Genomic DNA, 19,375 nt, shown 5'->3' with positions numbered 1-19,375 from the left:
GATTCATCAATACATGCTAAAGGAACAAATAGAGAGGTATGTGATGGGGGAGCACGAGTGGGTAACAGAATCAAAGGAAGGGTTCCTGAGATATGAGACAGAATGATAGAAGTTGAACGTGCAGAATGATTTCAGGATGGATAAAAGCATAGTTGTAATTCCTGGCAAAGGGCTCTCATTTTAGTATGACGAAAACGGATATTGTTAGTAAAGGTGGTAAGGGTAAGTCTAGGAATTTGAAGGGAGATTTGAAGCAATACAATAATTTATAAAATTTGCAATTTGTTATCTAGAAAAATATCAGCACCTCTGTACTTAGTAATAAAAGCAGGAATATCTATATAGTCCCTTTGTAGGGTCACAGCAAGCCAGATATTCAGAGCCTAAATCCAGGCTTCAAGAAAAGCCAGGCCCATGGGCTTTGGTGTGGTTATGTGTTTGGACAGCTTTATGAGCCCTGAGTACTGAGGACTAGAGAAAGGGAAGAAGCACACAGTTCATGAAAGGGATTAGAAAGTGAAAAAAAAAAACACATAATTTTTTTGAGGCAAGAACTCCACTGGAGATTATATAAAAGGATATGATCTTAATTTGGCATTCCACTTTACTCTAGCAGCATCTGAGTTCGAGGACTAAATAACTTGAGAGGTGTTGAAAGTAAGAAAGGACACTATTTAAACATCATTAGTACAGAGTCTTACTTTTATAACTATCTTTTGCTTTTTTTCACAACATAGGGAGCTTTAGAGAAATAAAGTAAAAAGGCAAATGAGACCCTCTGAACTCAACTCACAGAAAGGATTTCAATGGAGACCCTCTATAACAGCAAAGGTCTGTGTAAGCATTGTGAAATCCAGGTGGGGCATGATCAGCTGTAAGGTGTATCAGAAGTCATGGAATATTACAAAGCATATGCTTAAAAAATTAAAATTTTGATTTTAAAACTGCTATTCTCATTTATTTATATTTACACATGCTTCCTTTAGTGGGAAAAATAGGTAGAATTAGAATACTGCTTCTCAAATCACGGTCTGAAGATCCTCGAGGTCCTCAAGCCTTCTTGAGTTTGTGAGGCTCTCTCTTTTCTAAATTCGTATCAATATGAGGCTGGACTTCGTTTCTTGTACTACAAATATACAACATATTATGACATGTGGAATGCAGAAACAGCATTCAGTTCTCATATAATTTTTTTGTTCGGTTTTGGAAAACATTTTTTCACCAAAACATGAAAACAAATTAGTAAGTATATTTTAAATTCTATTTTTCAATTTGTAATATGGTAAATATCAATAATATAATTTACATAAACCAAAGTTCTTTGAGCTCCTCAATAACTGTTTTTATATTTATGGGGTACATAAGATATTTTGCTACAGGCATACAATGTGCAATAACCACATCAAAGTAAATGGGTTATCCATTACCTCAAGCATTTATCCTTTCTTTGAGTTACAAACAATCCAATTATATTCTGTTAGTTTTTTAGTGTTTTTTTTTTTTTGAAGGGTCTCACTTTGTTGCTCATGCTGGAGTGCAATGACATGATCCTACATCACTGCAACCTCAGACTCTTGGGCTTAAGTGACCCTCCCACCTCAGCCCCCCAAAGTAGCTGGAACTACAGGTGTGAGCCACCTCGTCCAGCTCATTTTTCTTTTTTGCAGAGACAGGTCTCACTCTGTTGAGCAGGCTGATCTCAAACTCTTGACCTCACGTGATCCTCTCACCTTGACCTCCCAAAGTACTGGGAGTATAGGTGTAAGCCCAGTCGTCTTTTTGTTATTTTAAGATGTACAATAAAATATCATTGACCGCAGTCACCCTGTTGTGCTATCAAATACTAGATCTTATTAATTTATCTAATTATATTTTTGTACCCATGAATGATTCCTCCCTCCCCCATCCCCACCCACTACCATTCCCTTTAATGCACTTTATTTTTAGAGCAGTTCCAGGTTCAGAGCAAAATTGAGCCAAAGATACAGCAATTCCCCATATACCCACACATACGTAGCCTCTCACCTTATCAATATCACCAACCAGAGAATATATTTGTTATGCTTGATAAACCTATACTGACACATCATTATCCTCTAAAGTCTATAGTTTACATTAGGGTTCACTCAGTGTTGTACATTCTATGGGTTTTGACAAATGTAAAATGAAATGTATACACCCTCATAGTATCATACAGAGAACTTTCACTACATTAAAAATTCTCGGTATTCCACCTATTATTCCCCTTCTCCCCTGGCAATCCCTCATTTATTATCTCTACAGTTTTGTCTTTTCCAGAGTGTCATAGAGTTGGGGAATTGTACAGTATGCAGCCTTCTCAGACTGGCTTCTGTCACTTAGAAATATACATTTAAGTTTCCTCCATGTTTTTTCATGGCTTAATAGTTCATTTTAGTGCTGGATAATACTCCATTGTCTGGATGTGCCACAGTTTACTAATATAATCACATACAGAAGGACATCTTGGTTGCAAGTTTTGGCAATTATGAATAAAGCTTTTATAAATATCTGTGTGCAAATTTGTTTGTAGATATAGGTTTCTGATTCACTTGAGTACACTCCTTTGCTTAAGTCTTTGTCCCCTGAGAATAGTGTTGGTGTAAAACAGACCATTAAGAATTATTTGTTAATTGAAACAAAATCTACATCAAACTAAGAAAGTACCTACAGAAGCTATCTAGAGAATATAAATTGGTGGCTGGTGAAAGAGCAGTAAATTCAAAAGCTTATGTAGATACCCATGTTTTTCTCACTATCAAGATACATCTATGTGTGTGTGTGTATATATATATGTATATATGTATAATATACCTATTGAACACATCTTTCTCATTATCAAGATACATACATATGCACATATGTATGGATAGATGGTTATATACATATATATCTACATACATATCTACATACACATGTATGTATGGATAGATGGATACATACATATATATCTAGCCATCCATACACATATATATGTATGTATCTTGATAGGGAGAAAGACGTGCAATATATATAGATAGATAGTGAGAAAGACACATGCAATAGGTAAACTGACAATTTAAATACTTAGGCCAGGTGCAGTGGCTCACGCCTGTAATCCCAACACTTTGGGAGGCCAAGGTGGGCGGATCACAAGGTCAAGAGTTCGAGGCAAATATGGTGAAACCCCGTCTCTGCTAAAAATACAAAAATTAGCTGGGTGTGGTGGCACATGCCTGTAGTCCCAGCTACTCGGGAGGCTGAGGCAGTAGAACCGCTTGAACCCGGGAGGCGAAGGTTGCAGTGAGCCAAGATCATGCCACTGCACTCTGGCCTGGGTGAGACTCTGTCAAAAAAAAGTTGTTAACTCACCTCTTTCTGTTTTTACCAACTAAAAATGTCACACAGTCCTCTATAATGTACATACAGAAGACACCAAGTAACCATTGGTTATATGCAGCATTGTATTTTTCATTAAAAAGTAGTGAAATGTGGGCTGGGTGCCGTGGCTTACGCCTGTAATCCCAGCACTTTGAGAGGCCAAGGCGGGAGGATCACGAGGTCAGGAGTTCGAGACCAGCCTGGCCAACATGGTGAAAACCCATCTCTACTAAAAATACAAAAAATTAGCTGGGTGTGGTGGTGCGCACCTATAATCCCAGCTACTTGGGAGACTGAGGCAGGAGAATCACTTGAACCCAGAAGGCAGAGGTTGCGATGAGTGGAGATCGTGCCATTGCACTCCAGCCTGGGTGACAGAGCAAGGGTCTGTCTCAAAATAAATGAATAAAATAAAATAAAATAAAATATAAAAGATAGTGAGATGTATTTTTGCAAATCCATTTTTTATAAACAGATTTTTAAAAATTTCATATTTGTTTTAAGTTTTTTCACCACAATACTTATCTATTAATGTCACAAAAGAAAAATAAAGGCTAAAGAACACTGCAAAAAGTATAATACTGCTTTGGTAATATTTTATGGGGCTTTTGTTGTTGTTTTTGCTTTTGCTGTTCTTTTGTCTTTTTTGCCCCCAGAGAATCTAGCAGTCAACTTGACCTCACTTCGTGGCTAATAAATCATCTGTTGTTAAATTTCAGACATAAAAGCACAGCATCACTACCTTTTCAAAAGCTTATAAATGGTTTCTCAAAAGAATTAAGAAAACCTTTAATACATCAAAACAATGAGATTATAGACATGAAACTACACTCTCTGCAGCTTTTCAAAAACAGAGTCCTAATGGAAAATAGACTATGAATGCTCAAGAAATTACACTCCTCTGAGTGTGTGTGTGAAATATACTCCATGGAAAAAATTTATTGGAAGCTCTCTTATGAGAGAAATAAGATGATCGAAAAATAAATCCTCCAAGAAGTAACTACTTTTTATTATTTCTGATTAAAATTCATTCTTAAAAACAAAAGTCTTCGAAAGAAGTTTTCTCAATTCTTTACCTCCTTTTATTCTGAATCTACAATGTTGTGGCAATTTATTAGGTAAATTCTGTTTAATCAGAAAACCTACAAGTGATTCTTATATGTATTTAAGTATTCTCCTCCAGATATATGTGAACCATCTTGTAGCCTTTGGCAAAGTTTACTACTGGCTTGTAATAATAATAAGCAGACTCTATATGGATATATATTTCCCAAGTCAAATATCAGGGCAAAAAAAACAGTGTTATTCAGAGCAACTGACCTGTGCATGCACATCAATTCTTAAAATGAAAATTAAAGAAACATTGTTATTTCCGTAAAGCTTTGCTGGAAGTAATTGATTCATATGTATAAAACATCAAACCTATTGGGAGTCCGAGGCGGGCGGATCACAAGGTCAGGAGTTCGAGACCATCCTGCCGAACACGGCTAAACCCCATCTCTACTAAAAATACAAAAAAATTAGCCGGGCGTGGTGGCGGTCGCCTGTATTCCAGCTACTCGGGAGGCTGAGGCAGGAGAATGGCATGAACCCAGGAGGCAGAGCTTGAAGTGAGCTGAGATAACGCCACTGCACTCCAGCCTGGACGACAGAGCGAGACTCCATCTCAAAAAAAAAAAAAAAATCTAATCTAAAAAGTGTTCTTCATTATATTTTGGTTCACAATTCATTAGTAATTAAATGGAATGAAGGAATATATCAATGCAGGAAAAGTTATGGCTCTGTAAGTTTTAGGTAATTCCTAAATTTATCCACAAGGCAAAACACTACTTATCTAAGTCTATGTTTTGAAAGCAGTTACATTTTTTTCTTTCATTGGCAGTGGTTTTATCTGGAGAGTAAATATAATGAGCAATATCATATTATATTTTATTCTATTTTCTTTCACTGTAAATATTTCGAAGACATTGTTATTATTACTGTATTATTTTATTCTTTCTCTATTCCAGGAGGTAGCCAGATTTTTTGTGTGTGTGGAGTTGAAAAAAGAAGCTTTTGAAGATAACTTTCTCATAGAAATCTTCTATCTTTCATAAAAGCTTAAACTCACTGAGAAGTTTAGACTTGGTCACTGATGCTCAAAACATATCGGGAGACTCCTGGGGATCCATGAGATCATTGTAGGGGTCCACAAGGTCATAAGAATTTCTTTTTAATAACTAAAATTATATAATTGTGTTGACAATAAACAGAAAGTGCTCTTGCATACTTTTGCACTATAGAAGTTTCTTCTTTCATTTCTAATATGATAAATATCAATAGGATAGAATCTGCATAAACAAGAGTTCTTTGATATACTCAATAGAATTTAAGAAAGTAATTTTTTTTTTTTTTTTTTTTTTTGAGAAGGAGTCTCGCTCTGTCGCCCAGGCTGGAGTGCAGTGGTGCGATCTCGGCTCACTGCAAGCTCCGTCTCCCGAGTTCACACCATTCTCCTGCCTCAGCCTCCCAAGTAGCTGGGAGTACAGGCGCCCGCCACCACGCCCGGCTAATTTTTTGTACATCTAGTAGAGACGCGGTTTCACCATGTTAGCCAGGATGGTCTCGATCTCCTGACCTCGTGATCCACCCGCCTCGGCCTCCCAAAGTGCTGGGATTACAGGCGTGAGCCACCGCGCCTGGCCCGAAAGTAATTTTTAAACAGTTTTACAACTGCAGCTTTAAGTAATCTGGAAGGGGAAGGATGAAATTGGAGTGCATTTTTAGGGCTGAGCAGGGTCATGTTGAGAAAGAGGAAGTAAATTTTCCACCACTGCAAAGTAACAGAGATCAGTTTCACCCAATTTCCTGGCAATTATTTTTCCTCTGGGAGGTGGCAACATCAAAAGAGGCTGCCTGCCTTCATGGAAATAGGTGGACTTGAGTAATTAGGATACACCAGTGGCAATCATGATGTACTAAAGCATAGAAAGTTCTTTCTCTTTTACAGTTAACTTGTGTAATCATTTGTTTGTCCAATCTCTCTTTGGGGAAATCTTCCCTCTGAGTTGTCTAATTTTGGCATGAAGAAGATTCCAGGTGCCTGGCCCTCATTATAGACGCAAGATACCTGTTCTTTTCATACCTTGGCATAACCAGAAGGCTGGCATGAGACTAAAATATGACAACCAGATGCTCTCTCCTGGGATTGTAAATTTTGAGCCAGTAACACCAGGATGGAAAGAAAGTTTGGAGAATATTCATCATAGTGACTCTGATGGCAGTAGCAGTGATAGCAGATGTCCTGGCTGCTGTTTCGTTCCTCTTTTCTTTCAGGACTCCTTTAATTCCTGTACATCTAAAGCCTGCTCCCTCAACACCACCTTTGCCAACCCAATATTCTTCCAACAAATTCCCCTATGCTTAAGTCAGTCATAACTTCCCCATAACATACATATATATACACATAAACATACATACACACATGTATGAACATATATGTACATGTACACACATATACATATATACACATATATGTGTATAAACATGAGTATATATGTATATATGTATATATAGTACATATGTGTATATATGTATATATAGTACATATGTGTATATATGTATATATAGTACTTATGTGTGTATATGTGTATATATGTGTACATATATGTGTGTGCGTATATATATGTATATATCTCGCTAAGGAGATAAAGGCCATCTCCACTGTAATACACAAACAAACACAAACTCTCAAACCACTGAGATCGAACATCCGTCAAGCTCATCGAGATGCAAACATGAAGCTAGACTAAATTTGATTTTTTAAATGATACAGAAAATATCACAATTCATTATATTTAAAAAAGTTAGAAATTCACTAATTTATTATAATTTCATATTTACTGTCAACAATTAGCCACCTATATAGTTATACTTTCTGTCTTAAATTCCATTTATTTAACAACCCTTTTCTGTAGTTAATATGAAGATTATTGAATCTAGAACTAGAGATATATAACAGGATTCCTGAAAAGGAGGATTTTTAACATGCAAAAAAGGTGTCCTTTAAAATTTGGCAGACACTTTTTATTCTAAGTGAAAACAGCAAAGTATACCTAAGAAGAGATTTTCATACTCTGCAAAAAAAAATTAGACTTCAGTGGTCGTTACTATATAAATGAAATACCTAGAGAAGGAACTTTTTTGTTTGTTTGTTTTTTTATGTATTGACAAAGCATCCCTTTTCAATATCCTTTGTATGCTGAGTTGAATTTTAGATAGCACATAGGCAAGTGTGAAGTAGCAATGTATTGCAGTAATTGAGAGGGCAAGCTCTGGAGTCAGACTGTTAATGGATTCTGATGCTAACACACATAAACACATGCACACACACACACGTAGCTGACCCTTGAATGACATAGGGGAGGCTATGAACCCTGCTACACAGTCAAAAACTTAAGTAATAGCTTACTGTTGCCTGAAAGCCTTTCCAAAAACATAAACAGTTGATTAACACATAGTTTGTAACACATATTACAATTACTATATACTGTATTACAATAAAGTAAGCTTGAGAAAAGAAAATGTTATTAAGAAAATCACAAGGAAGAGAAAGTGTATTATCTACTAAGTAGAAATGGGTCATCATAAGGGTCTTAAACCTCATTGTCTTCACATTGAGTAGGCTAAGGAGGAAGATGAACAGAAAGGGTTGGTCTTGCTCATGGGTAGCAGAGGCAGAAAAGGTGGAGGAGGTGGGAAGGGGAGGCAGGAGAGGAGACACACTTGGTGTAAGTTTTATGGAAAGTAATCTGCATATATGCAGACCTGCACAGTTCAAACCCACGCTGTTTGAGGGTAAACTGTTTATTTATTGCTTTGGGAAATTTTCTTAATTGATCAACCCTCAGTTTCTTTATCTGTAATATAAAACTATTTGTAATATATTATCTGTGATATGGGAGCTATAGGGTTATTGTGAAGATTAAAAGAAAACATACATAGCTAAATACATTTTATCATTTTTATTAGGGGTTAAAAAAGCTCTTGGGAGGAATCTATTCAAGATTTCTAAATATCCCATTTGCAGTTCAACCATTATTAGGGTCTTTTGAATTACCTGTGATGGTCTTGATGGAGGTTCATTGACAGGGAAAGGGGACTCATATCTCTAAATGTGAATTCAAAGAAAGGAAAGGGGAGTCTATCAGGTGACACAGGATAGAAAAATCATTAATTTGGTTAAAGAAAATTTCATAAGCCACTAAATTAAAAACGAGATTTTTTCCCTCCTATTTTAGTAGATTTGAATTATATTATCTGAAAGAGATCTTAGTAAATACTTATGGAAATTAAGATAATTATTCATTAAGAAAGCTGACTGAGCAAGAAATAGTTTGCATTGAATAACTGGTAAGATTTTCCTGAAGTCTTGTAAGGAATAAAAATCAACATCTCTTTGGTAAGTTTGAGCCATTCTTTTCAAAAACAATTTTTTGCCATTTTATGGACAGAATGAATTTAAATGACTCATAAAGAAGGAATTTAAAAAAAACAAAAGGGAGAAAAAAGAAATGTCTTTACCGAGCTGAATAAGTGGTACATTTTGAAAGTGAAAGCAGGACAAAATAATGGTCCCTAAAATAGAGGAAAATGTGCAGATTTGAGAATACTAGAGGTAGAGATTTTTAAATATAATAACTTCTTAAACTAAAGTAAAATCAGCATAAAAGATAAGTGTTTTATGAAATAATAAAAAATAAACTTTAGTGAATTAAGGACTAGCATATATTAATGTTATGTTCATAATGTTTTATCTTTGCACTGCCTCAGTAATTTTCTATTTAGAAAGAAGAAACAGTCAAAATATACCACTAAGAAATGATACAATATATGACATGGTTTGGATGTATGTCCCCTCCAAATCTCATTTGAAAGGTAATTTCCAATGTTAAAAGTTAATCCCCACAGGTAAACTCTGATGTGTGTATATGTGGCGGGGGTGGGGAGGGGTTGTTAAGGGCCCAGTCTTCACTCACCTGGGCTGGGACTAGTCGAACAGTGGCAACAGAGCTCTGCTAGCACAGAGACTACTTATATATAGTTGGAATTATTTCCTTTTTCTTATGTTTTTTTCTCTATAGTGCTTTTAATAAACACATGATTCTGTGTGTGTGTGTCTCTACAAATATATATACATACATACACACACAGTTTTGGCTGTTGTGGCTGGAGTCATTTTCTATTTAGATTATGTCCCTCTCACCTGCAAGAAGAGCTCTCCAGGGATTGCCTTTAGATTACATATTTATTACTGCATTAATTCCATTCTTGAAAATAAATTGAACAATACTGAAAATCTTAGGATAGGCTCTTCATTTTATAAAATTCCATTGAACTTTAGAGAAGTGTGTATATATATATATATATGGATATATATATATGGAGATATATATGGATATATATATGGAGATATATATATGGATATATATATGGAGATATATATATATGGATATATATATGGAGATATATATATGGATATATATATGGAGATATATATATGGATATATATATGGAGATATATATATATGGATATATATATGGAGATATATATATGATATATATATGGAGATATATATATGGATATATATATGGAGATATATATATATGGATATATATATGGAGATATATATATATGGATATATATATGGAGATATATATATATGGATATATATATGGAGATATATATATATGGATATATATATGGAGATATATATATGGATATATATATGGAGATATATATATATGGATATATATATGGAGATATATATATATGGATATATATATGGAGATATATATATATGGATATATATATGGAGATATATATATATGGATATATATATGGAGATATATATATATGGATATATATATGGAGATATATATATATGGATATATATATGGAGATATATATATATGGATATATATATGGAGATATATATATATGGATATATATATGGAGATATATATATATGGATATATATATGGAGATATATATATATGGATATATATATGGAGATATATATATATGGATATATATATGGAGATATATATATATGGATATATATATGGAGATATATATATATGGATATATATATGGAGATATATATATATGGATATATATATGGAGATATATATATATGGATATATATATGGAGATATATATATATGGATATATATATGGAGATATATATATATGGATATATATATGGAGATATATATATATGGATATATATATGGAGATATATATATATGGATATATATATGGAGATATATATATATGGATATATATATGGAGATATATATATATGGATATATATATGGAGATATATATATATGGATATATATATGGAGATATATATATATGGATATATATATGGAGATATATATATATGGATATATATATGGAGATATATATATATGGATATATATATGGAGATATATATATGGATATATATGGAGAGATATATATATGGATATATATATGGAGAGATATATATATGGATATATATATGGAGAGATATATATATGGATATATATATGGAGAGATATATATATGGATATATATATGGAGATATATATATGGATATATATATGGAGATATATATATATGGATATATATATGGAGATATATATATATGGATATATATATGGAGATATATATATATGGATATATATATGGAGATATATATATATGGATATATATATGGAGATATATATATATGGATATATATATGGAGATATATATATATGGAGATATATATATATGGATATATATATGGAGATATATATATATGGATATATATATGGAGATACATATATATGGATATATATATGGAGATACATATATATGGATATATATATGGAGATACATATATATGGATATATATATGGAGATACATATATATGGATATATATATGGAGATACATATATATGGATAGATATATGGAGATATATATATATGGATAGATATATGGAGATATATATATGGAGATCTATATATGGATATATATATGGAGATATATATATGGATAGATATATATGGAGATATATGGATATGTATATATGGAGATATATATATATGGATATATATGGAGTTATGTGGATATGTATATATGGATATATATATGAATCCATTAGCATTGCTATAAAGGAATACCTGATAGTGGGTAAACACAAAAATATTTAAATGTTAAAAAATCAAAACATGTCAGAGAAACTAGAGGGGCTTTTAATATCTGTGTGGCCAGTGTTGGTATTTGACATAAGTATGAGGCCTAGCTGATCAGCTAGATCTCTTCATTCTCCTTCTAATGCTGCTGTATGGGATTTTTGCTGAATTTGGAGAAGTGTAAGTGCAACAGAGTTTGGGGACTTGCCTAGCAAGAAGAAACAGAAACGGGTTTCTCCAATTCTTCAGTTTCTGTTGGAAATAGAGGCCTGTAATAATCACAAACAGGTAGTCTTTACTGGCTTTTGAATGAGGAAGTCAAGTGAAACCGACTGTAGCCATAAGCCAGATCTGATCCAGCTTAACTACTGATTGGATTGGATCAAATCAGTCACCCACTCATACTATCTGGCTGGAAGAAGAAAGAACATTCTGGGTGGAAATAATATTACTCCAGGGTGTACAAACCTTTTAAATATAATACCAGAAAAAAAAATACCAGTTTAACTCATTTCTTAAATACATATATATGGGTTTGAAAGTCTATTAATTGTTTGTAAAACTTAATAACCACAGAACACACTTTTGAGATACTGGAGCCTGTTCTCCCTACCCTGGTTTCCGATGCCTTGGCCTGCATCCTTCTGCACATTCTTCTACTACTGTAACATTAATCCCACCACCACCATTGCTCAAAGAACATGAACATCACATAAAAATCTGACATGTTTTGATTTTTAAATATTGTATCATTTTTCATGACACAGGGAGATCAATAAAAATAGGTTTATGTGAGCTCTGAAGTACATAGAAAACTCCATTATACATTGATTATGAATCTTTAAATGATATAAACTTTATACTGAGAAAATAAAATTATGTGCACAAGCATAAAACCTCTAACTGCAATTAAAAAAATACATATACAATGAAAAAGTAGTCTCTTTGCTATCACAGTACCTCACTGCATTTCCATAGAAAAAGCTATTGTGTTAATATTCTTGAATACTTCCAAAAATATCCAATTTCCATTTAAGTGCATATGTGTGTGTGTGTGTATATATATATACATACATATATATATATATATACATGTGTGTGCATATATATATACACACACACGTATATATGTAGATATATAGATAATATATATATGCACACATATATAGCTATATATATAGCTATATATGTGTGCATATATATATTATATATATGCACACATATATATACACACACATGTATATATATAGATAATAATACCTATGTATATAGATAATATATATGTATACAAAAATGGGAGAAGACTATACTTAACATTTTTAACTTTGAATTTTGTATTTTTTTTTCCACCACACCCGGCTAATTTTTTGTATTTTTTAATAGAGATGGAGTTTCACCGTGTTAACCAGGATGGTCTCAATCTGCTGACCTCGTGATCCGCCCACCTCGGCCTTCCAAAGTTCTGGGATTACAGGCGTGAGCCACTGTGCTGAATTTTGTATTTCTTAATAAACGTTGGGGGTATTTTCATATTAGCACATGTAAATCTACCTTATTCTTTTAGTAGTTGCAAAGTATTCCAGTGGGTGAATATATTATACTCATTTTAGGTAGTGAAATATTGATGGTTGTTTTGATTGTTAATGATCAGTTATCATTATAATCGAAGCTGCAAAATTTATTTTGTCCTGTACAATCTTTGTATATAATGTATACATATTACTTTCCTCAACATTCTAAGCATGATTGTGTATCATTAAATATTTCATCTTTGGCAATTCGCTGCTCAAAAATACGTTATAGGCAATTTAATTTGCTTTTCTTTATGAATTACAGTGAATAGTTTTTCATGTTTAAAATTAAGTTTTTAAATGAACTCCGAATCCACACTCTCTACCCATTTTCTTGTTGGCTTTTTAAAAATCCATGGTTCAATATTTAAATAAGCCTTCATATTCCAACATTGAGGCTGCCTGCAATATGCAACATGACTGAGGAGTTTGCAGTATACTCAGGCTCTCAGGGAAAAGGCTCAAAGAAGTTAGCAGTGGCTCAGATATTTTTTCCCAAGTCATTGCTAAAATTTTTTTAATTTAATTTTATTATTATTATACTTTAAGTTTTAGGGTACATGTGCACAATGTGCAGGTTAGTTACATATGTATACATGTGCCATGCTGGTGTGCTGCACCCATTAACTCGTCATTTAGCATTAGGTATATTCATTACTAAAATTAATACAACAATTCAGGAAAGGTCAAATGACTTTTCTCTGGTATCATTTATATCTATAAGGGGAAGTTCTGTGACATACTGAGGAAAAAATATTGGTATATTTGAAATGGATTGTCAAGAATATTTTTTATAAATAAAGTTGACATTGCTATTAAATATACCATGGTATCATAGCTATGTTGTCAGCACCAATCCTTGTGGCTTGAGATTAAGCACATGCTATTATTGCCAATTGCACACATGCATTACTTCTAAGTTTCCCAGCCAATAATCAAGATTATCTTCATCATTGTGATAATGGAAGATAATCATGATTTAATATGACTCTTCAGGGAGTCTATCAAACACTTGGAATATCACTTGTAGGATCCTGAAAAGATAAATGGGCAACAACTAATAGAAAATTGTTATTACAAGATGCTCTTTGTTTATATGAACGTTAAGTTCATTAGATAGCATCATACATTTTCAAGAATCTAAAGCGTACTATCAGAGCCTATATTCTATGTTTTCAATATCTAGAATGATCAGAATATGAGGAACACTGATGTTTCAAAGGCATTATATTTTTATAGTTCCCTCTGTGTCACAATCTTATATAATATTCCATAATCCATCACTTCACCTTAGTTACTATCTTGAACATAAGGAATTATTTTTGGAGGATAACCTGTCAATTATTTAGAAAATTATCCTATGAAAATCTATGAAGGTTGCCTGACTTTTAGATTGTATCTTTATTGATTCACTATTGTGGCCATTTCCGCAATATAAGCCACAATAATTGTTCATAAATGCAATGAATCAAGCAAAAAATATAAGTAATTAATAAGCAAACCTTAAAAATCCCACAGCAATTTTCCTAAAGTAATGATTGGCTTATTATCTTTGTGGAGCCAGTATTTTATTCAAAAGTATCCTTATTCTTGTAAGAAATACTTATGGCTTAGTTATCAGGCACTAATTTATGTGCTAGGACACAGCAATGAACACAGTGGGGAAACATCCCTACCTCATGGAATTTTCATTCAGTGAGATGTGATGGAAAGGGAAACTTGAATAGAATGGAATATTCAGGATGGTGATTTTGCTAAGAAATAACAATTCTCTCCAATATCTTCTGGAGATTTTTATGAGGACAATCAATCTTCAATAGAAAATGACAGAGTAATTCAAGATTTTGAAGCATAAAAAAAGATTACATTATATTACATATGCTATAGTTGGCAAAATCAGAGCTCAGCTTTTTTTCCCCCAAAGTTAGCACATCTTTATGTTGCCACCATATGTAGACTGACATTATGCTCGCTTTGGCTTAGTTTGACATTAAAATGTATCAAAAATTTTATTTTAAATGTCCCTTAATTGCCCAGTTGCCTTCTCACTCAGCACGGGGAACTACTTCCACTGGTTTCTTATGCATACTTCTAAAGATCATTATGCATACTGAAGTAAATAAATGTTGATTGTTATCTTCTTGGTTGTTTTCAGCAAAAATAATAACATATATCTCGCCTATAATGTATTTTCTTTACTTATCAAAACATTGTAGACATCATTTCACATTAGTGTACAAACAGTTTCTTCAATTTTTATAGCTCATGTGATTTCATTTTATGGATATATCATTTAAAAAATATTTTCCTGAATATATGATATCCAACTATTGACACCATTTCAAGCAGGTAAAGGTATTGTATAATTTGTTAGTGGTATTTTTACTGTAATTTCTTAAAATATCATATTTCACATTTGTCTCCATCATATTTTAATCTGGCAAAAACAAAATATGCTTCATAAACACTACTATTAAATTTGAACATATCAATGTTATTTTAGGAAATACGTTTGGATTTGTTGCTTGCACCTCACCTTTTCAAAATAAACTAACTATTGAAACTTCTCTCTAAAATGGAAGAGTGGAATTCAACCCACCTGGGGAATAACTGAAAAAAAGCTGGGATGGCAGAAGGGAAAATATAACTGTGCTAAAAGAGGATGAATTGAATATTAGGGGCTGGATAGAGAGAGATCTCTAATATCTATGACATAAAGAAAACAAAACTGATGATGGTGGGAGGTCGTGCTCTACCATGGAAATTATCTTTTGAAAAACATTTTATAAATTGTTGAAGTAAAAATGTTGGGAAAAGCTGAGTTCTGGGAGAAGCTGAGGCAGGGATTGCATGTCTGACATAATGTAAAAGAGTCTTGGAACATGTCCGGGGTCCAGGGTCTAAAACCCCTGTGGCCTTTGGAACACCAAGCTCTGTGCTAAAGGGTGGAAGTCTACCCTGACACACCATAATGTAAGCCCAGGGCATAAAATCCCTCGTGGCTTGGATAGAATCCAGGGTTCTTGGCTCTGGAATGTGTCTAGACTTCCTGGCTCCTTGCTTCTTGCTCTCCCAGGATCGATTGTATCTTGAGTTAAAAGAACCTGCTCTCCATTATCTCAAGTAGCAGAACATGTTCCTAATAAGTGCTAAACCATCACAGCTGTAGATCACGAGCCTGCCCTTTTGACCTCCACATTCTCACCACCTGTTTCTCTGCTGGATTACCAATAAATAGCGTGGGGTCCCAGAGCTCGGGGCCTTCGCAGCCTCTGTGATCGCGATGGCCCCTTGGTCCCAGCTTTACTTCTCAAATTGTCTTTTTCTCAATCCTTTGACTCTGCCGGACTTCATCACCCCCATGACCTGGTGTTGGGTCTGATCACCCCAACATAAAAATGTTATGATTTTAACTTCTCTTAATGGGAAAAATACACAAGAATATGGAAGATCGTGGGTGAAATAGTTATAATAAAAGAGCAGCATTCGGTGGAAATAAATATGCATTCACTGCATGGTTTTTGGATCTTTCTCTTGCCCTTCTTTATTAGTATCCAGATTTATCTTGGGGAAATTTTATTAACACTAATTTGTCATGTACACTACACTTACCAAATGGTGTGGCAGCCATGCAGTTTGAGTAAGACCGAATTAACTCTTGACTCTGGAAGCAGAGTATTTCTTTACCAAAAATATTTGTTCCTTTTACCCAAGACTGAACAATCCTCATAGAATTTGAGACTTTGGCTAGCAATACCATAACATGACTGTTTATTCCCTTCTCAACAGTGTGGAGTACAGACAGCAAACTTAGAACTGCAACAGCCATGTTGCCACCATGAAGGGTGCCACCTGAGCATGAAGGTGTGCACCCCATGGGGATCACAGTGAGTTGGCTCCAGAGCCCTGTTCAAACCATGCCTGCGTATCATACTTTCTCTGAAATATTTAGGAATATGACCAAAATATACTCCTTAATATTCCATCGGTTTGCTTCGTGTTTTCTATTTCTTTCAGTTTGGATGTACCCTCATGAATATAAATGAAAAAGAAGGTGAAGGGGAAGTTAGGAGAGACAGAAGAGCTGGAAGTTATCCCTGGTCTATTGCATAAATTACTTATTTAGAAATTCTCTTGAACTTCTCTGTATAATTCTTTTGAAAATGGACAAGTAAACAAGTAAACAAAATTCTGATCATATATCATATTTCTTTTTTTTTGTTGTTGTTTTTTGAGTTGGAGTCTGGCTCTGTCACCCAGGATGGAGTGCAGAGGCATGATCTTGGCTCACTGCAACCTCCACCTCCCTGGTTCAAGCGATTCTCCTGCCTCAGCCTCCCATGTAGCTGAGATTAGAAGTGCACACCACCAAACTGGCTAGTTTTTGCATTTTTAGTAGAGACAGGGTTTCACCATGTTTGCCAGGCTGGTCTCAAACCCCTGACCTCAGGTGATCTGCCCACCTAGTCCTCCCAAAGTGCTGGGATATAGGCGCGAGTCACTGCGTCCGGCCTGATTATATATTACATTTCTGAATTGATATCATTATTTGTATCTTTATCTTTATCTGTATGCCTACATAAAACTTCCTAGTTTTCTTTCAATGCTGGTGTCCCTATGCCTTCAATTCTTTATCTTATTTTCCTTATACATCTGTATCACAATGAAGATACCTCTATAAGCTTTCTTTAATTTATGCCCTATCAGATTATGTTACTTTTCTATTAACTTTAATGGAAACTTCTCAGCTTCAAAACATTATTTGAAAGTATTCAGTTTTTTTTTTAACATGCGAACAAAAAACCAAACACCACATGTTCTCACTCATAAAAAGGAATGAGATCATGTCCTTTGCAGGGACATGGGTGAAGTTGGAAGCCATCATCCTCAGCAAACAAACACAGAAACAGACAACCAAACACTGCATGTTCCCACTCATGAGTGGAAGTTGAACATTGAGAACACATGGGCACAGAGAGGAGAACAACATACACCAGGGCCTGTTGGGGGTCAGGGGGTGAGGGGAGGGAACTTAGAGGACGGGTCCATAGGTGCAGCAAACCACCATGGCACACGTATGCTATGGAAAAAACCTGTCCAGCCTGCACGTGTATTCCATTTTTTTGAAGAAATTAAAAATAAAAGAAAGTATGCAGTTTTTAAACCTAGCCTATGATCATTAACCAGTTCAGAGATAGCATTAATTCGACTCAAAAAGAAAATTACAATGTGGTAAATTTTATGCTATATTTCTGTGTTGTATTCAGTGAGCTTCTAAAACATGAATCATCAAAATGGCCATGTAATAACACAGCTTATATACTTCTGAACAGAGAGAATATTGAATATTTGAATCAAGCACCTGCAATCATTTTCAAAGTCCTCCAGACTTCTGGACAGATCAGAGCTACTGAGGAAAAGAGCCTCAGAACTTCAAACTGAAAACCATTGACATAGGTTCTTGAGCATTATGGAAGAAAAGTTGCTTTCTAACTAGCTGAGCCTTCAGATACTTATAAATAAAAATCATCACTGTGCATTTCACCAAGAGATAAAGAGTCTTGTCAGCTGTACTCTACAATATTTATTACTAAGGAGTTACATTTTACATTGGTCAACAAGGGTATACAGAAAGCATTATGTTTTGGTGATAATAACCTTTTAAGATAAGGAGTAGGACAAACAGATGTCACAGTTTATTTGGTACTGTTCTTGGATATACTTCTCTGTCTAATTAATTATTAATAGTTTCCCTTTCACTTTTAAATATTTCCTTGTTTGGACGGCAATTTATAGGGTCAACCTACTTAGGGGTGGCTAGTAATCACGTATATATAAGAAAGGCTAGTTAGAGAAAATATTAGTTATATATATTATATATATATAATCATATATGTACTATATACATATATAATTATATATATATACACCAAAATAATTGTCCTCTTGTTACCAGAACATCTGCAAACAGATTATGAAATTGAGTTTATTGACAATTCAAAGTCTTCACCCCTTCGATGTTCCTTCCAGAAAAGTATTTCTTAATTCTTATATTTTTCTATCTTAATACACATTAAAGTACAAATTTTCTGGGTTAAGATAAACAACCAATTCTTAATCATGCCAAGAGTACAAATAGAGCCATCTCGGTAATAAGGTTTGGAGAAAGTCGGGCAGGAGAAGAGGAGGGAGGGAGGAAAGAAAAGAAGGGAGAGAAGA

General features: G+C 33.9%; 1 long non-coding RNA gene across 1 annotated transcript in view; it reads right to left on the bottom strand.

The window, feature by feature from the left end:
* Positions 1-1,025: 1,025 nt before the first annotated feature.
* LOC109027709 (uncharacterized) overlaps positions 1,026-19,375 on the bottom strand; it is an 84,041-nt gene continuing 65,691 nt past the window's right edge. The window contains exon 3 of the long non-coding RNA XR_002006734.2: positions 1,026-1,126. This is a non-coding gene — a long non-coding RNA (uncharacterized lncRNA). The remainder of the gene's footprint in view (positions 1,127-19,375) is intronic.

The sequence above is a fragment of the Gorilla gorilla genome, chromosome 6 (assembly GCF_029281585.2).
Source record: "Gorilla gorilla gorilla isolate KB3781 chromosome 6, NHGRI_mGorGor1-v2.1_pri, whole genome shotgun sequence".
In the NCBI taxonomy this organism is placed as follows: Eukaryota; Metazoa; Chordata; class Mammalia; order Primates; family Hominidae; genus Gorilla; species Gorilla gorilla.
Note: the sequence above shows the minus strand (reverse complement) of the source record. Positions and strands in the feature narration are given on the sequence as shown.